Source organism: Uranotaenia lowii, chromosome 3 (assembly GCF_029784155.1).
Source record: "Uranotaenia lowii strain MFRU-FL chromosome 3, ASM2978415v1, whole genome shotgun sequence".
Classification (NCBI taxonomy): Eukaryota; Metazoa; Arthropoda; class Insecta; order Diptera; family Culicidae; genus Uranotaenia; species Uranotaenia lowii.
The window spans coordinates 93284768-93311055 of record NC_073693.1 but is presented as its reverse complement, the minus strand read 5'-3'; the positions used below and the strand labels follow the sequence as shown (position 1 = coordinate 93311055).

The 26288-nt window shown below is 33.8% G+C and overlaps 1 protein-coding gene across 1 annotated transcript in view; it reads right to left on the bottom strand.

The window, feature by feature from the left end:
* LOC129751900 (uncharacterized) overlaps positions 1 to 26288 on the bottom strand; it is a 444615-nt gene that overhangs the window by 389775 nt on the left and 28552 nt on the right. The gene's annotated exons all lie outside the window — the stretch shown is intronic.

Here is a 26288-nt window from a genome sequence, read left to right as displayed (position 1 = left end):
TGGTTATCTTTTCCACGGCCAATAGTGGAGCGAACATTCGTTCGGCTGTACGTCCTGATGAACCGGCAACTGTAAAACATAACAAAAGGCTGATAATAGTGCGTTCTGGCTCGATATTTCGTGTTTTTGCTGGTACATTGATAGTTTTCTGAGTTCAATAAAATAATAGCAAAAAAAATTTAAAAAACATGACATTAAAAAAAAACGAACAAAAAAACACATACACGATCTCAATAAAACTAAATATTTATTTATAATTCCTTTTTCTTAACTCTAATCGTACATCTCCCAAGAATATGACAGCTAGCATCTTACAAATGCCGTAACCACCAACCCACAGAAAGTGTATTATGAATGCCGTGACCGGGATTCGATCTCATGACCGTTGGCTGAGAAGATTTGAAGGCTATCCTCTACACCGTTCAAGTTAAATGTAGGATCCAATAGAAATATTGGTCATCCAGTTGATACAATCAATCGGAGGAAACAAATTTGCATTTCAGAATTCAGATTTAGAAATCAGATGCAGAATTCATATTCAGAATTCAGAATAAAAATTTAGATTGAGAATTCAGATTAGAAATCAGATTCGGGATTTAGATTAAAAATTTATATTAGGAATAAAGATGTACCGAATATTCGTTTGGCAGAATATGCGGCGCCGAATACCGCCAAAAAACCGTTAAGCCGAATATTCGGCTCACCGAATAGTTGAGCTAAGTATTCGGTCGAATAGGCCGAGTAGGCCGAATACCTACTACAGACTTGTATTTAATTCAAATAATTTTCGATAATTTATAAAATATCGAAAAGTAATGTTGTTAAAGCTGCGGTATCGCTTTATACTTTGGTTAAAGTTTATTCAAGATTTTCTGGATGTATTTAGGCTTACCCATAAATTCGGTACAGAATCCAGATAAGTCAAATTTGGCCAGGATGTCCAGATATTGTTTAAAACTTCCCGAGTTTTGCTCGATTTTATTCAGATTATTTGCTTAATCAAATAAAATACTCAAATTCCTCACTCTGTTGTGGTATGAGCCTATTTGGTTGAATGGATTCAACTGAATCAAAGCAATCGAAAGCTTCCTTTTAATTCAACCACGGTAAATGAAAAGTTCATATACCAATATTTCGATAGCAACTTACTACCTTCTTCAGTGAATTCAATCGAAAACGTTCACTGAAGAAGGTAGTAAGTTGCTATCGAAATACTGGTATATGAACTTTTCATTTATCGTGGTTGAATTAAAAGGAATCTTTCGATTGCTTTGATTCAGTCAAATTCCTCTTTTAAATTTTGTAGATTTTGTGTTCCATAAAAATTTTTCAAATATTTCTAAAAAAGGACAAAATTTATGTATGGGAGAGTGGGGAATCATGGGCCACTTTTTTTCGTTGTTCCATAACTTCTTTATTATAAAAGATAAAATGAAAATAAAAAATGGTACGGTTTTCTACATTTTCAAGGTATCATAAGGTATTTTTGTTTTTTAATAAGTCATTTTCCCCTAATTCTGACTGTTTGAAAAAAAGCAATATTTTTTGGATTTTGAGAAATGATGGGGAATCGTGGGCCACCATATCCAAATTGACCAAATAACATGCAAAGTTCATGAGTTGACCCGAAACTGTGATTTCCTAATTCATTTCGTTATATTAAAGAAATTTCAGATGATGAAATAAAAAAGAGAGCTGTTTATGACCGCATAGATTCCAAAACCTGGCTCGCGAACGTTTTGGCTAAATTTCTTATATAGGATGGACAAAATATTTTTCATAACTCTTCATTTGGCATAAGAAAACTTTGCAGATAAGTTAAACGTATTTTAAGTTCTGAATATGTATAAAAACATAAAAATATAGGTGATTCAAGGTGTGTGGCCCACGATTCCCCACAACCTATGATTTGCAAATTGGTTGCGTTTGTGTGACTTATTGAAGTATCATCAAAAATTCCTTTTCCACGTGGAAGATCATGACAAAACTAAGATCATAAGCGTATGAGTATATTTATGTTATGCACTTTAGGTTCCCCATCGATGAAATTAGCGGGTGTTTTTTTAATTATGTAAGTAAGTTTTTCTAACTTTTTTTGCTTGATATATAAAAGAAGCATATGATGCGTATTTCAGTCAACAACATATAGGAATATATGCTCACGCAAAGCGACGACGATGACAGTTGGATTGAGATTTTTATCTCAACACGCATCTGAGATATTAAAAGAGGCCCACGTTTCCCCATGGCCCACGATACCCCACTCTCCCCTATATTAATACATAAATTTTGTCCTTTTTTATTTTTTTTTTTTCAAAAATCATACTGAATGCCTGACCGTATGGATAACATGTGGTTGAAAGTATGGTATGGTATGTTAAAGATCATCTAACTTTTCAACCTCTATTTTAAATATATTTGCTTAAATTCGACCTCCATTTAATTCAATATCAGAGAAACAATTTCAGAAAGCTTGGCAACTGTTTCGACATGTTTTATCCTAGATCTCACAGGAATGCAATCTTTTTGGTGAAAAACGCCCTAGAAGCGACTAGTTATCTGATTCCTTTTCAGTTATTGAAAACGTTTTAAAAATCAGAAAGACTCCCATATAAAAAATATCTAGTAATAAATTATCCGATAATATCATCTTGTTGAAAATCATCGACTTAAAACCATGAGGGGCATTTATATGGAAGAAATAGGAAGCATTGAAATAACCGCTCAAGTTTTTTTCATTAAAGACTCAATAGAATATTAGACCGAATATTTGGCTGAATATTCGGCCGAATATTTGAAAAGGTCAATATTCGGTATTCGGCCGTTCGCCGAATACCACTATTCGGTACATCTCTAATTAGGAAGATCAATTAAAAATTCAAAAATAGAACTTAGATTCAAAAATAAATACATTGAATCGTCCCTTGTTAAAAATGGAAAAGATCAATCTAGCAGAGATCGATTCTTCAGCTCCGATTTGAAAAGACATTCACCGTTTAGCCGATTTAGGCTTTACAGACTGAATAAATGACGTGGACAACTTAAGATTAATATTTAACACCCAGTACCGAGATGGGAATCGAACCCATTCCATCAGTGGACCAGCGATTACCGTCTTACCACGCTAACCACTCGACCACCGAGACGTACAAGGTATTTAGGTGGATCGATCCTACGTTCATCTGAATCAATCTAGGAGATCGAGCTATTCCTGACAATCGAACAATCCTATTTCCGAGACAATGTATCTATAATTTATCTTCGATATTCTGTTATATGTTTCCAAATATAAGTTACTCTGTAAGAAAGGCTGCAATCCACTGTCAAGTGTATTAAATCGGGTTTTTTTTTCTAATGCCGGTTTACATACACACACAGCGCTCGAAACATTAATCGACCATATCCTTGCTGGCTGATTGTTTCCATCCTGCTTTGTCTTTTGGTAGGATATGAGAAATGTTTTATTTAGTTTCTTTTAGAAATACACATTGCGGTTGCGCTGGGAGGACAATGCCAGTTATTAAAAAGCTTGTTAACGCTGGTCCGACATATAATCTTATACCAATAACTCCATCTACAAGGATGTTTATTATTGAAGTAGAATCTGATTTGTGGCTGTACGCAGTAAATATGTCCATGAAATATTCTTTTTTTATTATTTCTTCTATTTGAACATCGTGAACCACCCTTAAACCTAGTGCAATAAAAATGAAAACCAGCATCGAACATGCTTTTCACCAGAGCTGTTGCACAGTGGTGCAGATACCAATACAAGTTGAAAAACATCCTCCGAAAAGGACCGAAATTGCCTACGACTCCGATGCAGTTTCGAAACTGTCAGTCAAGCAGCAAAGTTTTTTGTTTCTGGTTTTTTTTTTCAACACGTCCAACGGAGACGGAATCGAAACAAATTAATTTCGCCTATCTGATTGATGAACCTTTTACTTTGCATGTTGGTTTAAGCTCTTCCTTTTTTATTGTGATTGGGAAATGTACCAAGTATTTCCAACGATTGCATTCGAATGCAATTTCCACCAAGTTTCCGTTGTGCTGAGTGATTTGGTTCCAGTTGGAAAGTTAATAAAGTAACGAGTTAAAATCGCCTGCTCACTTATTTAAGGAGACATGTACTAATTGTATTTCATTCATATAGTTACTAAGTTCTACTTCCATAAAAATTCTAAATAAAGGAGGGAAGTCAATTTGAGCAGAGGAGTTCAGCCTACGATATAAATAACTTAAAAATCTAGTAAACGTACTCAGATTGCAGATGCACTTCACCAGAACCGGACATATTTTAAAACAAAATCCATCCATTTTCCCCGGCAGCTGCATCTTTGGGGATAAAAATCAAATGCTATTTAGGAAGTATGATATACTCCCATTTCCGGACTCTGCTGTTCCGGCTAGACGGAGAATGATGCTCTTGAATTGACGGATTTCCGGCAGCATTCCATAAATGCTTCTCATTCAGCAAAAAAAAAAGAGCAAAACAAAAGCCTAGGCCCTAGGGCAATATCCGGTGGAGGAACGAAATAAAAACGGAAACTTTTTCGTCGGATCAATGTTTCTTAAAATTTATGCCACACTATAAAAAAGACACTTGAAGGTTTCTCCTTATGGAAGAAGTTATAGGTTTACGATTGTACCATCTTTTCTCTTGAAATATTTGGTATGAACAGTTTTATGTTTCTTTTAGATTGTTGCTCTCATCCTCAATCGTTTCCATTTAACGATTCCGGTGCATTCAATGGAGTAGGTCAACAGCTCGGTCCACTGATATTTGCTTCAATCAATAAAGGCACTGGGAAGCAAATACGGATCAAGTTCATAGACAGGTGTCATTGCAAAACCAACCCATGATTTGTGTGTTCTGACAATACTGCAAGGTACCTATCAGCACTTTTAATCGTCCATTTAGCGCTGTCAATATTTGTAAAATATCATGTAACGTCAATATAGGATCAATATCCTAGCCAACAGTGATGGATGAATCTCCAAAGGCTCAATTTGCGTACAGTTTTGGCACAACATTAAATTTTTACTAGAACACCTGTTTGTATATCAGCATTAAATTCTTGCTGGTGCATAGTAGTTAATTTGTTTATTAAAACGTGGTTGGAAAATGATACGACTAAAACAGTCAATATCTGTTACAATTTAAGATAACTTTTTTGGCAAAAAAAACCTTGAAAAATAAACACTAAGCTGTAAATTTTACAAACTTAAATAAACATATTAAAGCGTCATCAGTTATTCATATATCTAAATAATTAAACTTATTTTTATAAAACCAAGCACAAATGCATAGATTATAAATCAACAAAATCTATATTATTATTAGATCGCGTAGTTGACATTGATATCATAACTACTTTTCAAACAATAATATGCTAAAGCATGTATCACAATAAATCTGGACGAATTAAAAAGGGTCGATTTCGGAGCAATGTAAACGGAATAAAAATGTTTTGTACTCATAATGTAGGGTTTTAAAAAAATAATAAAAAAATTATTCCGATGTGGTTTTGATAAAATTTCGAACTTTTCGTCGAGTACCACTCATCATAGTTTGGACACTCTATTTGCTGACCTCAGCGGCCATTTTGTTTTACAATCTCTTCATCTCTGTTCCATCCCGAGTCGTCCTACCATCCTTCTTCATCTTCTGCTTGACAATTGCCCAAAGTTTTTCGACAAGACGAAATTGAGGGCAGTTGGGTAGGTTGATGCCTTTTCGACAAAATCCACCCATTGTCCAGATACCACTGTAGTTCCTCTTTGCTGTAGTGGCAGCTTACCAAATCTGGCGAAAACTTTACTGGTCCTTTGTGAGATCTACATAATGTACGGAAAAAATGTTTTTTTCGGGCACTCTTCACATTTCGGAGTCCATGGTCTTGTTCTTCACAAAAACCGGGGTTTTTCGTCCGCAAATACCTTGCCAGATCAAACACTTTCTTTAAAACTTATCGGCAAAAACGAATTTGAACTTGGCGGGGACATCACCTTTGTAAAACTTTTGACCAGGAAGCCGCTCAAAATCTATCTTCACGTACGTTTCGTCATCCATGAGGATGCATCCGTCGTACTTCGTTAGAACCTTGTTATATAACTTCCGGGCCCGTCCTTTGGTTTCTACATTCTTCTTCAATGCCCGGTTTGATTGCTTACTGGCCCGATAAAATCGTATTCCTTCGGACGGACGAATCCTTCTGACGCTGCAACGATCGGCATTGAATTTTTTGGCGATATCATAGTCCGACTGCCCTTGGTTTGCCTTGATCGTTCTCAACACCTTCAAATGCAGTTCCGATCCTTAGGTCCACTATGACGCATGGTATGAACCTGCCGATCGATAGTGTGCATCTCACGGAAACGTTTAAGAACGCTGCACACGGTCGATTTTATAGATTTCGCGATTTTTGAACTTTGACGTGGGTGTTCAGAATCAATTTTCGTCTCGCGGCTTCCATCACGTGTAACTTTTTTAAAACAAAACGAATCGTAATGAAATTTCCAGCACTGATAGAGAAAACATTTCCGAACAAAGTACTGTCAAGACATTCCAGATCCGACAACTAGGAGCGCTATGGTATAACAAACAGTGCGTTCATATTTATCGTGATCCCTGCTTCAGTCACCGGCAGTGATGTCAGTTGATTTGATTGTTTTTCAATGCAAAAAAGACATATAAGGAGATTTGCCAATCGTTGCACAGCTAAGCACATAATTTTGGTTTTTAGACAGTATTTTGTTCATTAAAACCGAATTCGCTCACTTGTTTTGTCGATTGTATTCATATAGGCTTGGTTAACAGGATCCAAAAGTTCAAGGGCTCGGAAAAGGGCAGATAAAAAACATTAAAAACAGGTTGTCTGTGTCCAATCGTGTTACAGGCAAATTTGATATGGTGCCTAATGTGTTCCGATTTTTTCAAATGATTGCACATCTTAAAAGCCTTTCAAAGGCTCAGCCACCATGTGGTCTAAGAAGCTGATATTTGGTACGGAAGCTTTTTATGAGCACTTCTAGTTCATATGCCATACAATTTGAAGACGGCCCATTTAAATAAGGTCGTCCTTAAAAACTATCCAGAGGAGTAAGCCATGACTTTTGAGCAACGCACGCGTTTTTGTTTTCGCCTATAATTTTTTTTAATCAAATTGAAATAAATCTAGAAATTTTAGAAATAAACAGTGGAAAATGATAGATTAAGTGACTGGCGGTAGATCCAACCTTTTCCATAAAGGAGTGTTCATTTTATAAAACGGACACTTTGTTTTGACGATATCTTATTCATTTATTGACCAAACTACAAAGAGTTTTCTGAAAAACATTGCAAAACTAATCCAGAACAAGAAGAAAGTGAGAAATTTAACCAAAAGTTGTTAACGATAAAATTAGTGCACTTTTCCTCGAACTCCGCTCATAAGCCTTTTTACAGTTTCCGGCTTGACTTTTCGGCTGGCTTTTGTCCACATTTTCTTGAACTCGTCGATGGACTATGCTTCTCTACCATCCTCCCGAAGATTGCGCTTGATGATTTCCCATTAACGCTCTACCGGACACAGCTCAGGACAATTTGGCGGATTGTCCTTTTTCTCAACAAAACATATCTTGAAGGATTTCAGTAGTTTGAGAGTAGCTGAAGCGTAGTGTGCGGAAGCAAGGTCAGGCCAGAAAAAAGGTGGGCTTATATAATGACGATAAAGAGGAACAAGGCGTTTTTCGATGCATTACTTACGATAATTTTCAACATAGATGTACCTGTTGTGAAATATTGCGAACTTCTTTCTCCGCAAGTGCAGATAGCTTGCCAAACAAAAGCACTTTTTTGCCAAACTTTTCGATTTCAACGGATCGTTTATCATGAGGTACCTCCTTACCAACAATTGCGTTGAAAAATTGCGGCTCAGAAAGAGCGGCTATGTCCAGTTTGCAATAAGTTTCATCGTCCATTAAAATGCAACGGTTACTTTGCTTCTTCAAAATCGTATCCAGTCTCCGACATCGCTGCTTTGCTCGTTTGTGCTGTTCCGCGCTCCGTTTAAGATGTCTCTGCTTCCTGTAGGTCTTAATGTGGTTCCTTCGATTTATTTTTTGAACGTTGTTTTCTTGGCAATTCTTCGAACAGAGTTGTGTTCATGTGACAACAAAAGCTTAACACATTTCTTCTCGATTTGTGGATTCACTGTGCCTCTTCTGGTTTCGGATCTTGGCAAATCTTCAAGAGTATGGTGCTCTCCAAACTTCCTGATGATTTGATAAATCGCAGACTTTGATCGTTTCACAAGCTTTGCAATATTTCTACACGATAGTTCATCTGAGCAGTACTTTTGAATTATGAAAATACGGGTTTCTTTACAAAATCGTCCCATTTTACGAAATCCAGTCGCTTTCTCACCAACAAAATATATCAGTGCTTTGTCAACAAACTTTTATACACGATGAAACCAATTTCATCAAATTTAAGTTAAACGTCAACTTTTTATCGTAACATCTAGAAGTCCGTTTTATAAAATGAACACTCCTTATAATCAACGTTGTTATTGTATCATTTTCCTAATACATAATGTCATTAGTTTAGTGTAGCTAATTTCAAATTATGCTGTGGGTGCATAAGTAATCCATATGAAGCGTTTGATAGGGAACTCCACACTTTATTCTTCCCCTTGCTCTAGAATCTTTTGCGGTATTTACCACATGGTTGGCCTGGCCGTAGTTATCTCTGCAATACATGTTTTATGTAACAGAGATAACGTTGAAAAGAAAAATTAAGGACACAAGTCTTTTCATTTTCCAGAATGCTTACACGTTTTGGCTATGTGGTGAAAGAAGAAGAAGAAGAAGGTCGTCCTCAAAAATTTCCAGTAAAGGAAAAACTTGGACCCGAAAACCCAATAAATTCGAGGCCACCGGTTTCAGAGACTTATCTTACGTAAAGAACTGGCCCATTGGCTGTTTGGTGACTATATATTTCCTGTTACATTTTTGCTTGTGCTTTTCATACATGAAGAATATTAAAAAATGTAAAGATTATATGTAATTACTAGCAGACCCGGTAAACTTCGTCTTACCATGTTCAATTTGGCGTCCATTTTCTATTTTTCCTAGTTTTCATTACATTTCCCGTCTTTCCCTTTACTCGAGTCGTCCCGCTCAATTCTATCAAAATTAAACCAAAGAGTTTAAACTCAACGGGTCTTTTCAAATTCAATTTTTGTAACTTGTTCAATGTTGATAATATGTATGTTTCATTTGCTGTATTCCATTCAGTAGATTTATTCCGTTTTGTTATATTGTTTTTAATATCGGGACAATTTTTGGAGTATTTGCCGAATTTTTTGCCTAATGCAGCGCTTTCAGCTTCCAATTAGCTTTGTGTGGTGTATTTTTTAGAGCTGAAGAAATAAAAAAACATAAGAAAAGATTTTTTACTAACCATTTTCAAACAGCTTTTTATTCACCATCCCCATCCTTCGAAGCAGTATGATATAAAATTCATATTTTCACCAAAACCATTTCAAAAAAGATTCGCCTGATAATTAAGTTATAGACTTTACACATTTCAACTTAAATTGTTCCCAAACAGCACTTGTCATGGCATTAAATCTGGCGATATTGTGTATTGCGAATTCCTTTTTTTATTCAAGAAAAAAATGCAAATTAATTCCTTTGAACTTTAACCCGATGAATCAAAGAAACGATTGGTTTTGAAAAGAGGAAAACATATGTTTAGATATATTCACCCATTATTTTAAAGATTTTAATTGAACCAGTTCTGATTTAAAATTTTCCTGAACATTGTTGGTGGTGATCTGCGATTTTATTTAGGATCACGTTATATTTTTAAGATTTAATAACATTTAATTGAAAAGCAGATTTTTTTTAAATTTAATAGATCGAAAAGAAATCATCTGTTCAGGCTTCGATAGTTTCATGAGTTCATTTTGTTTCCTGAAAATTATCATATAAACAAAACCTTAATAAAAATTATGTGTCTTTTTTACTGTAAATCTGAATTTTGAAAAATGAAACACCGGTCAAATCCTAACGAATATCACCACAGTTCAACTTTCATATTCTCTGAATAAAGTAATATTTTCAAAAAAAAAAGTAGTTATGTTGACAAAAGGAAATATCGAAGTATACATTTGTCCCATTTATTGGGGCAAGTGAAAACACATAGGTCTTTTTCAGATGCGTCAGTGAAAACTTTTCTTCTATATAGCCAAAATATGTAAAACAAAAACACACTTTTCATATTAAGTTTGTACTTGAATTGTGTGTGCAAACAAACAGTAAACGTGTAAACAGTTTTTTGGTGAATGATTTTAAAAAAAGAGTTAAGTTTTTTTAATCAAAATTTTTTTTTTGGCCCAACAATTTTTAGATGAAGAAATAATGTATACATATTTTTTGTAAAAGTTGATAGTTTGCACTTGCTCTAGTCTAATTTCTCAATAGAAAATTCTTCCGGAAATGCATATCCTCACTTTTTGTTTTTAAAAAGTAGATTATTTTTATTGATAACTTCAATTTACGTTTGCAAAAAATCAAATAGTTCATTCTTATCTAATCTACTTCAAAGAACAGACTCTTGATGAGAGGACGAATGACCAAGTTGGTTAAAATCCTTTATAAATAAACAAAATAGAATAGAATAGACTCTTGTTCAGTTAATGTGTCTAGCGTTCTAGGCGTATTGGATTATACTAAATTGAATGTAAAGCTTCCCAATTTCTTATTTTCAAACGTCCGCAACGTGTCATAACATTATTTCATATTTATTTTTACCAAATTCATATTTCTGGACAACAATTTACTACTTAAATTAACACGAATTAAAAATGGTTTTAATATTTGAAATCGTTTATATGGTTTTGGTTCGATCGATAAAATATCAATCCGTGTCACATCTAGGCGTCATTTATTACCATGTGCTGTGTACAAATAAGCAAGGAAAAAAACACATCTAGGTTGCATATCGCCTCCACGTGCATAAGAAATATAGGTACTTGGTTGAGAAACAGGCGCCTAATTTTTTTTTCCAGCGATCAATGAACAGTATGCTTTGGTTACTATTATCTTGCAACGACGTTTGCTAGCGACGCCTCGCCCATGGAGACGAAAAACAAACCCCTCGAACAAATGAAAATCTCTAAAAATGGATGCCTGACTTTTCAATTTCAGATTTTGGCAAAACAAATATTATATGTTTTATTCGATCAGCAAAATGTCAACCTGAGTCACATCTAGGCGTCATTCATAACCATGTGAGCTAGGAATCAAGAACAAAAAAAATCACATCAAGGCATCATATAGCCACCACTTGCATTGAAAATATGCTTGGTTGAGAAATACGCGCCAAAATATTCTCACTGATCAGTATGCTATGCCATAGTTACTATCTTCTAACGACGTCAGGTCGCGACGCCTCGACCTTGGAGACGAAAAACAAACCGCCCAAAGGAAAAAAAATCTCGAAAAAATGGAAGCCATGACTTTCATTTCATTCAAAAAACTACAAATTTAATAATTACGGACAATTGATGCGACTTTGTGTTGTTTTTATTCGATATAAACCGATTCGCATGGCTACAGAATATTCTAAAAATAATTTCATTCGAATCGTTTGGGTCATTTCGGAGGAGTAGTACTACAAACACCGTTACAAGAGAATTTTATATAATAGATTCAACTTTGAGTTATTTCACAATGAAAATTAGATATTTACTTTATATATTTACTTACGTCCGAGTAGTTTTTTTTGTGTAGATTTCAAAAATAAATAATAAATTTCCAAGGTTTTATTTAGGAGAAATATTTTGTAAATACTCAAACTAGCTAAATATGAGCTAATTCTTTTCAACCACAAAATATTCAGAAATCAAAGTAAGAGGTTAAGTTTGCAGTTCAAATCAGATTTATTTCCAACGCTTGTAACCTCGATGAAAATTTTAAACTGATGCTTGGAACTTTGTTTCTAAATAATTTGCAATTTAAATATTGTTTAACGACATATCAATAAATTGAATTTACAGCATAATTTTCGTTTAAAGATAAAGAAAAAGTTCTTCGATCAACATAAATTCATCATTCATCATATAAATTCATCATTAATAGGTATATAGCATAATTCGAATCCTTTAAATCTAAATTTTTCAAAGAACGAAATCATCAAAATTAATCCAAATTTAATTCTATACATGTGGTTTCTCCTGGTTTGTTATTCCAAACTGACTCGGATTCGAATCCTGCCTTAGCACCTCAGTTTAAAAACGTGAATTTCTAATCTGAAAAGTTTTTCAATCTAAGTTCCAGATAAAAATTTCTTTTAATTATGAACCAAAAAGCGAAATTTGTTAGAACCCTCAACAAGAATTCTCTTATATGATTTTCGGATTGTAATATGAATTCTTTCCTCAGTGATTTATTTCAAATTGAATTTTCAAATCTTAATGAATATTGGGAATAATGAAACTGTTTCAGATTTTTCAATTCTGGATCACCATTAAGAAACATTCTTAAGTTCCAATTTTGCTAAAGAATTCAAAATTGTAATGTTGAAATAGTTGTAATTCATTTTTTTCTTATTACATGCCGAAATGATGAGTTTCGAATATAGAAAATTCATCTTGACGAGATTTTAAATGCGAAACCAAAATTCGAATCAGTTTTTTTCACAATGATGATCCGAACAGGATTTCGAAAACAAAACACTTTTTTTAAGGATTTTTTAACGGCTATCATGAATGATCACCTACCGTTTTTGGACCTAATGCTGCACCGAAACACAAATGGTAAGATATCTACGGAATGGTACATGAAACCAATCGCGTCCGGAAGATTTTTAAACTTTTTGTCGTTTCAACCACTACATCAAAAAATTAATGTAGCATATAATTTTGCAAAAAGAGTTTTCGATTTCACATCCAATACAGATAAAACTAACGCAAAAAAGCTGTACAAACACACCTCAAAATGAATGATTACCCAACCACACATATCAATGGAATCATTAACAAATTAGGGGAAAAAATAATTGAACCGACAGCTATGGAAGAGAACGAAATAAAATGTTATAAATCTCTCACATATATTGATGGCTTAACAGCACAAATAACAAAAACATTAGGTCCAGATTTTCAACATAAAGCTTAGTTCTTTTAGAAATGGGACAGTTTCGAATGCGTGTATCTCAAAAACCTTTCGTTTGATCTAAACACTTTCTATGAAGTAAATGAAAATAATCTTATGATAATTCATGAAAAAATTTGAAAAAAATTATTTATCGTTTTTTGTAAGAATAAATTCTACTTTACTTTTGGTACCTCCCATCGGCCGGCGCACACTTTTTTCAGACATTATATTGATCAGTTTTTCAAACTTATACTTCCTCTAATCTGTATTTTAGGTGGCTACATCCTCCTCCTTCAATTTCTGCTACTTTTTGGACCAATACTTATTTTTTAAAACAAACTGAGGGCAATTTGCTGGATCCAGCTGTTTCGAAATTAACAAATTTGATTATTTTTGAGCCACTATATGAGCGTTTTTAATGGAATTTCTGCTGGCAAAATCTGGCAATAACGAAGTAAAATCATCAAGAGATTGAACTTAAAGTATAATCGGTTAGTATAGATCGTAGGTTGCGAAGGGAACATAAAAGATTACTCTTTTTAGGCTTTTAAAAACAGCGAAAACCATAGTTTACGTTTTGAAAATTGCTGTTTTTTTTCACAGGAGCAGAATTTTGGCAAATCATTATATTTTATACAAAATAACCAGAAAATACATACTTTTATATACACGGGAACTTGCCACGAGCAGACATGGTATAGGATTCAAACGCTGGAATTTATTTAAAATAGTGTATTTCATAAGTTTTTTCGTTCATCAGAAATCATCTCTCCCATAGCCTCGGAACCGGCTATACAGCTTACGAGATGTGGAATTAGCATGAAATTTTCGTTTGTGGTTAGGTTTGAGTGACGCAATACAAGGCAACACTTTCAGCGTATCGGAAAATCAAAATTTTGGAAATTTCAGCGATCTACCCTTAGTTTTTCGCTTATTGAAAATTCAAAATGCTGGTATGAGACTTGACCTCCCTGATGACCCTTAGCCGAAGTTGCTGATCATATACTTCACCACAATGCTTGATTTGAACTTTGTGGACATTTTTGACAGTATATGCATACTTTTCCACCACTCACACACAGTAATTCTTCGAATAATCAACGGTTTTGTCAGCTATCAATTTGATAATGATGGATTTTGAATGAAACTGTGCAAATATATTTTTTCCTTTTTTTCTTGCATCGTAAATATCTCAAAAACGCGTAAATTTTAAATTTTGAAAAAAATAGGTCGGATTGTACTTTTTACAGGCAACAAAACGCTATCAAAGTTTTGAATGTCCGATTACTAGTAAACGAGCTATTAGCAAATGAAAGTGTCCCATTTCTAAAAGAACTAAGCTTTATCAAAATCGCAACGAAACAAAGCAAAACGATCGGATCACTTCTACCGGTCGTGAAAGACAAAACTCCGCATGACGAGCATACTCATGTTTTGTACAAGATTGAATGCAATGGCAACCCAGACCAAACCGAAAATTCAAACAGCTTCGAACGGAAATGTAACGCCTGCTATATTGGATGTACTATAGCAAAACTGAAACAACGGATGTCACAACATAGAACACAAACGAATGAGCTAAAACGACTGCGGGACAGAGGATGCACCGACCAGGATTACGAAATATCAACTTTGAGGCAGCAAACAGCATTATTGAAACATGAAGCAGCTATGCACCACCTGTTCAACATCGATAAGGCCAAAATCATCGACAATGGAGACAATCAGAACAAACTCATGATGCTAGAAAGCTGCCACATCAAAACAACGTCATCATTAGTTAACATCAAAAAAGATACAGATATTTTACACTCAACATACACAAATATCTTTCAGTGTTTAGAAAAAATCAAAACCCTAGAAGCAAAACACAATACTAAGGATCAGAACACAACATCACAAACATTAAATTACACCAACACAAATTAGTGAACGCCATATTAAAAAACAACTCGAAAACCAGAACAGTCCACAGTGTAAAGTTCCGATGCAGAAAATTGTAAAACTCCAAATATTCAATAGACAAACGAATATTCTACGAAAATTCGTCAACAGTAAGTCTCAACTAACTTTAAAATACAGAAAACACAAAATTATAACCAACATAATCCAACACAGAAACCCAATGACAGCAGTTCAAGATAAGCCGAATCAAACTTAACAAGAAAATGACACTTTATCAGTAAGCAACAACAAAATTCGAAGTCGATTTTCACTAAACTAGCAATAAATTTTAGCCCCTGATGAAGATCCAATTAGGATCGAAACGTTGGAGTAAAAAAACAGTCGTTTCTACTTAAAAATTCCTTAAAAAATCAACCAAAACAGTCGTTCCATTCATAAAGAAAACAAAACACTAAAAACAAAGAATGGGAAATCTGGTCACTGACATTGAATTTATGTTTTTAAGCAAGTTTGAACCACAAAATTAACATGAACGCTATTTTGGAAACTTAAAACATGATTTCAAATTGACTGACGTGTTTAAAAAAAGTTATTCAAGTTCTTTTCTTCATGATTCTTATTTGAATAATTTGGATATTGGCGGACATTCGGGAAAATAGCCCGAAATTGCACGGCCCGGATATTGGCAGAAGAAGAATCTGGTAAGCTAAGGTTAATTCGGGTCGTACAACTTCGGGCTATTTTCCCCAATATCCGCCAATATCCAAATTATGCAAATAAAAATCATGAAGAAAAGAACTTGAATAACTTTTTTTAAACACGTCAGTCAATTTGAAATCATGTTTTAAGTTTTCAAAATATCGTTCATGTTAATTTTGATGAAATTTGCTCAAAGAATCGGGACGCAAAATACATAATTTAAATGAATAAAATGAATAAAATAAAAAAAAATCTTAATCAAAACTTATTTCACTCAAACATAGCCAAACATAAGCTGCATCAATTGCAACTTTGAACCTAACAGCCAAAGATTTATAAAAGTTTATCGTTCTCTGCACAGCACTGTTGAGTAGGTAAATGGTTTCAATTATAAATTTGATCCCTTCAAAATCCTAGCTAAGTGCAGGGGGGATGAACAGCAAATAATCACTTCTTATTGTTTTTCGATGTTTGCCTTCTTCCACTATCTGCAGCCATAATTCAAGTGGATCATTGTCTGCAGCAGCAACGTTACGTTTTCCCTCTTCCGACATGATGAAAACATTTTCTGAATTGACTTTTTTTCAGTTTTAGCAAATAATGGAATAATTTTCGAATGAACCCTAAAAATCTATTTTCAAAGTTGGTCGAAAACGAAAGAGGGACATATTGGTCGGAAAAAAGCAAACAAGCCATGCACTGTCCGCATGATAGGCTTGAAGTATAAGGTAGAAAAGATAGGAATTCGATCTCGTTTTTGCTAACGCTTTCATTTTTTCAGTTGAGATGTGAACGCACTCAATGCTCTGTAAACCTACTTTGTGAGTTATTCCCTTTTTTTTCTGGATCCGATTTCCATAGAGATTGCAATTCACATGGTTGAGGACAAACAACACAAAAAAGCACTAGTCCTCAAATTTGTTTGTGTAATGCATGGAAATGCATTAAAAAATGGCATATTGTTTCATATTGAAAAAACTTGGTGAATATAAGTACTTTTTCTAAAATATAGAAATATGTATACATTAACAATTTTTTTGAAGTTGAACTATCACATGAATCCAAGCATATGAAATAAATGCATTTCTGTCACCTCCGAAGTCCATGTCGGTGTCGTGTAAAACGTTTCACCGCAGATTTTGAATAATTCAACAGACCAGAAGGACAACTGAATGAAGAGAGGAGAGTCAAGTATTTTCGTTGCTGTTGTGTTGAACGAGAGCTGAACAAAAACGCTAAACACGTAACAACGAATGCCGGCTGTAATTGATTGCAATGTCAATTTAATTAGAAAGAATGATAAAAATTGTATACTCATAATCTATGTATGAGTGGAGGTAACATTTGTTATGTGATCCAATTTAGTTTAAATTCAACCTATGCTATATGCTATCAAATAGGAGCTTACAATTACGGCTGAGAAAGATTGGTTTTCAATTCAAGCTTAATTGGCATTATGAGCTATTATAAAGTTGCAAACAATTTTAGCATGTGCAAATTTTCCACTAAATGTACTTAAATCGGTTTTCTCTATTCAATTGATACGAATCTTTTCTGCTTTAAAATTCATATCCTTTTTTCTATCAAACCCCAATCAGTATTCAATTGAAAACCTTTGCTGATCCATAGCATAAATTTCCAGGAATTCTACGGAGCTGCTCAAATTCTAAGGAGAACATTTGGAGCAGCGTTTCTTGCCCTCCCCCAGAGTACAAAGAGCAAGCTTTCAAAAGCAAGGTCCGACGATGTTTACCCATTTTCCTAGAATTATAGGAAATGGGCCAGCCGTTCGATGTTGGATGCCCAGCATCCATCTGTTCGAAAGCTTCGCTAATACTATTAACTTGCAAAAAAGGGGCAAACTCGGGGAGTTTAAGCTTTGAAAATAAACTGTGGTGCATGTTGGTTAATTATTTTAGGAAGCAACTTTAAAAATTTTTATTTCAAAAAATTCCCCCTCAGGTAAATTTTTTTTTTTGAAATAAAATTAGAATCTGATATTGTTCCTCAAACATGGAACCTAAAAAAGGATTATGTGCATATTTTTCTTTTCGAACAATTTACATAATTCACAAAAAAAATAGAACATCAATAAAGATTTTTTTCACAGATTGAAAAATTGCAATTTCTGATAGGAGTAAGCCATGACTTGTTGGCAACTGACGTGTTTTTATTTCGCTCCTGCGGCAAAAATTTTATTTTTAATATTTCGCTAGTGTTTTATTTTCAAATTTGTTTAATTATTCTTAAATCGAATGGTCGGATAATTCAGTGTACCAGTGGTAGACAGTGTGATATCGCCAACGGTTGAATAAATGTGTCGTTGTCGTTGTTCTCAAGTAATAAAAATCAGCAAAAGCTGACTGAAAGAAGCAAACCCGCCTTCAATGATGATGTTTTCAAGTGAAAATTAAGTAAAATACCATCGTATGGCCCAAGTGGTGCGCAGCAGATGAATTTGAAAAAAAAAACAGACAGGGCGAAGACTTGCGTGAAAATTGTGTCTCAAATAGGTCAATGGAAAACTAAATTAAAAAAGTGAAAAGTTAGTTTTTTGGAGGTGTTTTTTGAAACTGGTCCGATACTAAAAGATTAATTTGGTGAAAATGAAATAAAAATAAAAATTGGAGCTTTGACGTGCAGCGTACTTTGAATGTTGTTTGAGCAAACGTGTTGTTGTTATTATCCTTCCATTCACGTACATGGATCGGTATGAAATACTAGACTGCTGCGATTAGTTTTAAATTTTTCTTAACAGAACAATATTCAGCTTTCTGTGTGGATCGCCGAAAAATTGCTGAAGCCATTAGATAGCTTGAAGATAAGTATCCTTTCATTTCATTACATGAAAATGTATTTATACAATAGCTTAACTCTATTATTGGGGATTAGTGGGGGTAGGACAGGACATTAAACGAGCGGAAAACTGATATACAATGGATTGTGGGTTCAAGCCAGTCGGAGTATCTCGGCAAATTTGGAATCATGAGTAGGTTACTTAGGTACCTTTCCAGGATTCTTCATTTGTTTCGAACAGTTTGAAGGGAGTGAGATGAGTCAAACCTATCCCAAACCAGTGGTAACGGACCCCTTGGTTGTGCTGCAATTATGGTTGATGAGTTAAGCATGAACAATATTTGAATGTGCGATGGAGACTTCCCGTACCGACTTGGATCGAAAGACCTATCAGCCACTGGTGGGTTCTCATACATACATACATACATACATAGATTGAAAAATTGCAATTTCTGATATTCGATTCTTAGTTGGAAAGGAAACACACACAATATAGTAAAGAATGCTTAAATTCTGCGAAGTACATATACTCGATGCCATATTTTAAAGTAACTCTGTTTGAAAATTCGGAGGATACTTTCAATAAGATGCTCAAGTAGATCCAGATCAAAATTTATAGTGCTGTGTTGCGTTTGCTCACTTTGAAAAGCAACCCTGAGACCATTCCAGGACTAAGTGTTAGAAGAAAAACATTTTCAGAAAAAACTTCACAATGATTCACAACGATAAACTCTCCGATATTTTTATCACAAATGTTTTTTTTTTAACATACAACCGAGTAATGAAAATTGGTTGAATATAATTTATGAGCAAGTATAAACTACAAACATTAGAACCGAATCATAGTTTTTTTTTTAATTATTTTTTTAATCGATTTTGCACATTTTCGAGACTGTGTTATGAAAAAGAAACCGGTCAACAAATGTGTGGGTAGAAAGATACAAAATTAGAAACGAGAGTTTGAACCAGCATCAAGATCACGAGAAGTAGTACTAGTAGTAGAGAAGTAGAGGAATAATATTTTGAAGATTCTGAAGCCTGAAGTAATGGGCCCGATCTAGAACTTGATACTACTTATGATCTTGATTCTGGACCCGAGACTGATCCTGGCTCTGATCCTGTTCCGAAGCCTTATCCTAGTGCGAAACTTTATTCGGATCCGGAATCTGATTTTGGCACTGACCCTAGACCAGTTCCCGAGCATGATCATAAAACATATTTTAATTCCAATTCTAATCAGGAATCTGATTTACCTACTTGCAAAGTTTTTCTCTTGAAAAAGATTTCTTCCATTTTGATAGGAACTCAAGAGCGTCCTCAGAGTAGCTCAAAGACGACATGTGAAATTTAGCTCTGTCATCGATTTTTGAGTGATTAATCCATAAAAAATGTTCTGGTGTTTTCATGCCTTGTAAGCATCGATATGTATGCAAATTCACCATAAAACATTCGTTTAAATATTCATTCAACTAACCTAGAGGAATTTTGAAGCCCATACTTAGTTTGAATGAAAATAGTTGAAATATAATTGAAAATATAATTCAAATTTGTTCAGTATTAGGCTAAAACTCGTTTTGGCAATCATAGCAAAAAGCAAAAATTGGAAAATAAATCAATTTCTTTTTCCAGCATTTTTCCTCGTATGATCTGAATAAAAAAGGTTTTTAATGTTTTGAACCACTGTACATCGATAGCAAGGTCCAGTCTTTGTATGTGTGGTTTGACCTTCGAATTGTTTCTTATTCCAAGTAGAGGCTAAATTTCAAAATAAAGTTCCCCGCAACCTTACAACACTATCATTTTAAACAGAACAAAGTTCCATGGAACTATTCAAACTTTTCAAATTCAAACTTTTGGTTGAAATCATGTCTCGTTCTTACTCACTCTCCCATTTGAAAAAAATGTTTATTTGCTCGATTATGACATAATAATGTATGACAGCCCCTCTCTCTCTAATCTTTTAACTGGAACGGTGAAAGATCTTCGACAGTTATAAAAACATTTCTCGTACCCAATTCACCTCACTAGGCAAATTTGGATACCGTCGCACTGTGATTCAAATCCCCAATGCTGGAAAAAGTTCAATTTTCTAGTCAGCGTTAACACAATATTTTTTTATAAGATTCTAATCTCCTATATTGAAGGAACGTTGTGATATAATTAGTTATTTTTTCGAACTGATTTTATCTCTTCAATGAAATAAATTTAAAAAACAACTTAAACAAATAAAAAAAAAGATAAGATTATTCTTATTACCAATTTTAATAATCAAAAAGGCATAAAAATCTTTAAAATTTAAACTATACTGAAGTAATAGATTTAAGTCTATTTCACAGTGTTAAAACAGATAACACACCCAGATACACAGATTAAAAACACCCTTTATATCAAGAGTTAATATTGTTTCACTTAGTAAGGACCTTAAATTCGATGATAAAAAAAATTCAATTTACTCTGATTATTTTTCGGAGGCAAAAATAAAGCTTACGATGCCGATCGCCGTAGTAAATTATATACCGTGTGATAGGTGAAAGTCTCAACCAAAACTTATCCTAAAATCAGCTGCTAGTTTTTGCTAAATTTAGGATGAGATAGTTTTGAAAGAAACGCTGTCAAATTCCAATACCAAAATTTTAAAGTATGGGACATTATCTTTATGCGTCTAATACACGAAATGTGAATTTGAAACGAATAAACATAGACTGACCATGCCCGAAATGGCAGGTTTTAGAACCCAATAGAAATATAATTGCTTGATAAGGCTATGATCTTTTAGAATCCGGGCACTTCATTTCGGTGATAACTACATTCCTAATGTTCTGATATGCAAAATTTTGGCAGAGTTGTGTTGGTTATGAAAAGGATGAACTTGCCTATTTTTCAGTTTTTCAAGTTAACGTGTGTTTAAGTTATTTAAGATTCAGAAAACATAGTAAAAATAATTTTGCACAATCACCTCGGAAATTCTTCATTGTTGACTTGAAAACTCATAAACTGTTGATTATTTCTAATTTTTTTCACCATAATAATTAAGAAGTATAAGGAGCTGCTCTAGGATGTTCAGGAAGTTAAAACCAAGCATCGGAGTGGGACCCTCGACCTCAAATATGGGTAAAAAGATTATGGTTATTGCGAATAACTCAAAGCAGACCTTTAAACCAAAGTTGCAAGTTTTCCGATTATCATTTAAAATTGATACCTCCTCGCTGTAGTGAGTATCAATTCTGCAGCACAATGAATTTCGCTGTGACGCTCAATGCTTTCGACGTCAAACGAAATTCGCTAAGCATCCCAACGAGGAAAAAGTCACAAATGAGTATTTTTTTGGTTATCTCATTAGGAAAATCCCCAGCTATTTTTCCCACTTTTTAACCTACTACTTTCACACGACATAATCGCTGAATTAATTCATTTTCCTAATCCTTGGAATTTTTCAATGTGAATGAATGCCATTGCTCTTCACACTAACGAGGCGCCAAGTTGAACGACACCAAAAGCTTCGATTAATATTTTTTGTGATTTTTTTTCGAAAACCCATTAAGGATTGAAATTTTTTGAACATTTTTAATACCAAAAGCGTTACACTTCTTGGGACCTCTGTTACAAAAAATAAAAATAAAGTGTTTCGGTCTACAAAACATTACGTTACATGATACGGGCACTTTGGTTAAAAGTTCAAACGGCAAATCACCAAGACGTAGACAATTATTTGAATTTTTATGTCATTGCAAATGAATAGAAAAAAAAATGTTTGGCGCTCTGCTGGTTTTTCTAAATACCTGAATAACGTCATCAGCAGATGAAAATTTATGACAGGAAAAAGAAAATACGATATTCTATTTAATTTTTCAAGGGCTTAAATAGAAAATCTTATCCAAACTCACATATTACAGAATAATGTTTGTGTTTTTTTTGCTGTTGACATAAAAAGAGTCACTTTTGCAAAATTATACTAAGGACGATAAATTCGTGTTGTATTAATCATTATTTGATTCAAACTTCTTACTTTTACATTCAGAATTAATAATGCTACTTTTTGAAATAAATTGATTCTTCCTCAATGAAATAATAAATGATTAAAGTCGATCCTTCATAAGTTGTCATTTGTTTCAGTTCAACTACACTGATTTCAACAGAATTTATTTCGAAATAAGACGATTTTAGAACATGCCAAAAACAAATCATTGACATTGCTCTTTCCAAACTGCTCATAAGTGGCCAAGTAGCTCAAACGAATTATTAATACAAATAGTCACTAAGGAAGAGACATTGCAAAAGATCTGCAACAATCTCCAGAAAAAATCTTTGAGTTTCCCGATTTTATATCGACCACTTCAGAATGGTTAACTAGGTTGTAAATGATCAATTTACAGGCTAAATTAGCAATTTTCTAAATTAAACAAAAGTTTTCACATGGTTTTCGATTTCTTTAAATGTACTTAACATTTTTTTAGGGAAAAAAAATCCACCAATCATTGTGATAACTTAAGAAAAATTTATTTTTGATGCATTTGGCTGCATTCTAAAATAATCGGTTTGTCAATTACTCTAAATTGAAAAAATAAAAAGTTGGGTTATGGACATTTTTATTTCAGTCGTATTCTTTTTCCATCAATAATTCTATCATTTTTGTTGAAAATTCGATGAATAGAATAAGTGAATTTAGCGAATACTAGATAGGTTGATATCAATCATATCCTACTTTTTGATGCAACGGCCTTGTTTTCTACTTCAGAAATTTTCTACAGGGAATATCAAACATCGCATGCATCTCGAGATTTATCCCACCAGAAAAACTTACTTATCCCAAGTGTGGTCAAACATGAGCCCAAAAGAATTTTCGTCGTTTATCCAGTATCATAAACGATGATTTGCAAACTACGTCAAGAAAAAAGTTAAGAAACAAATTCACATGAGAAATAAATATGAATAAAAAATTATGAAATATGAAATATAAATTCTTATCAAATCTTTTTTTTTGTAATTTCTTTAGTTGAAACGGCTCATACCTTGAGGCTTTAAGAAGCCAAACTTGTTTTCTATATTCACAGTTGTTTGCTTATGTCTAGATCATCACTTTTTGAACAGTACGGAAAATAAATAGGGAAATATGAACATAAAAAGAATTATAGATGAAGATCAATAGCTTTTAGAAAAAGGTATATTTCGAACATGTAATTAATGTCTATCGCAGATCTTATCAAATCCTGATAAAATTCGTTTTGTAAATGCATGTTCTTTAGATAGATTTTTTAAAAGGGTAAAACTGGTATTTAACAATTGACAGCTACAAACTTATAGTGTTCTAAAAAGTTGTGGTAAGTTCAGTTTCTTCTGAACTAATTGCGCTAATATTATTTTTTATTACTTCGATGCCGTCGATCTCGCATCTCCGCCCTCGCAAAAGTAGTTTTCTGCTTGTGACTCCCAGGCTGAGAAAACGTCAACATTCAAGGCAGTTTTTGCTTGTGATGCTTACGATGAGATTTATAAACATCACAGTGAAATTCAAAAATGGAAAATCTCACTCATAACAATCTCAATCTCATGAGATTTTGCAACCTTGCTCTAAACTATGCAATAAATCCGTCTCCGGCAGGCAAAAAGTGTTGCCTAATTAGTAGACACCCAGCCAAGGCCGGATTAAAGGGGGGGGGCAAAAGGGGCAATTGCCCCGGGCCCCCCGGCTCAGGGGGGCCCCCCGAGGGAAAAAAAGTTTTAACATTACTTAAATCGTACTACTACAAATCCATGAAAACTTGAAATATAAAAACTAAAGAGCCACCGTATAATAATATCTAGATTAGTTTTTGTCTTAAAAAAGTTAAAGGGCCCCTATAGTAAACAGTGAAGGAGCTCTCCCACATTTTGCGAGCTGAGAATATCAAAATCTTCACGACACCTTAAAATTTACATTTTTTATCAAAACATATCAGTTACGATATTCTGTACAGAACAGGTAAAATAAAGAAAAAACATCTCCTCATTTTCATTACATTCAAACGTCTTGCACAACAATAATGTTTGATGTTACTTTAAGTTTCCAAGTTATGGTTCACTACACTTAAATAGCAGCCAAGTTCGCTTTATGATAAACATTTCAGAATTTTACCCGGACAGTATCCCCGGACCCTTTTCCTTCCCTATTTTTGAAAGTAAAATCTTAAAAAAAAACTGTAGTTGCTTAAATTGGACCAATCGACAGTACAGAGTTTCTATTTTTGAATTTCCATTCCAATTTCTGTTTTAGACTTGAAATTTGTATTGGAACATTTTCAACTAATTTAATCAAAATTTTATCATCTACTGATGTGAATATCCTGAATTCAGTATATCAAATGATCATTCTCAAATTATGATAAAAATGATCTGATAGTTGAGTTCCTAGTATCATTGAATGTTTTTCTAAATATGAATATTTCTATGATCTTAATCTTATCTTTTTCCAGATTCAATTCATTGGGATTTTCAAATCTCGTGTTGTTTCTTCAGTTACTGAAGTTCAGTTTCATCATTTTTCTGAATTTTGAAAATTCAGGATCTTTGTTCAAGGTACTAAACTCATTTGGATTCCTTATCTGATTTTTTTCAATGATAACTGATTCTGTATTTTAAACATTTATTCTTTATTCTCATTTTTTTTCTTCCGATCATTTTTGCACTAATACCAGTGGTTGTATTTGGATGAGAATGAATTGATCAACCTTCTCTCGCTCAACGCTTTACTCGAAAGCAAAGGTTGCTTTGAGGCCGCGAAAACGACAAAACCGATGATGCATACGCTCTCAACATGGCCTGCCTTCACGAAGCAATATAGGGGAAAAGTTCATATAACGCCCCATGTGGCTAATACGCGCCACCCTTGTTTTGAAGAATCTGTAACATTTTAAGCCTGCAAAATATTACCAATTGGTTTTAAATGCTGTGATTGGTCATGGCAAGTATGAATTTTTCCTTAAGATGCCCCTGTGTCGTAATAATTTCACAATTTAAGTTTTTCTTCATTTCGATCTAAATTTTAAAACACTTTCAATAAGGTGTCACCAAGCAGAGAAAAACGAATAAGACAATATTTTCTGACACATCGATAGAGGAGAATCTAAACTATAATTTTATGCTAAAAAATCATACTGAACTCGCTATGGTATGCTTTTTATGGGTATGTTCTATCACGGCCCATGCGCTCGTTATAACGCGCCAATCGAAGTAGGCCGAAAATAGCATTTATTTTTCAAAAAGGCCAATTTTTATTGAAAATGAACAAAAAGTCTAAAACCATATTTTGAGCGTGAATTCAGCCCAAAAAATGTACTTTTCATTTTTTTTTAAATTTTGATTAGTCCATTTTGATTTTCTTTTCATTCAAAGTGTCTGTAAGTATTGGTGTGTTTTCGGTCTTCGGCTGCTCTCGGGTGTGTTCGGCTGCTAGGCGCGTATTGAATACACAGCGGCGCGTATTCGCAACACAGTTTTGTTCTGTGGCTTTGAATATGGTTTTAAAAAATCAAGTTTTTGGAGCAACTACAGCAATTTGAGTAATAAAAAATCATAGGCATTTGTAGAAAACACTTTTCTTCAACGATTTCACCTATTTTTAACACAATTTGTACGTGGAATGCATAGAAAATCAGCGATTCGCTTAGGTGGCGCATAATAGGGCATGTTCCCCTACATTCGAGGCAGCGAATCCAAAAAACCAAACGAATGGCTCTCACTCATCTCCTGTTACATTCTTGAGGGAA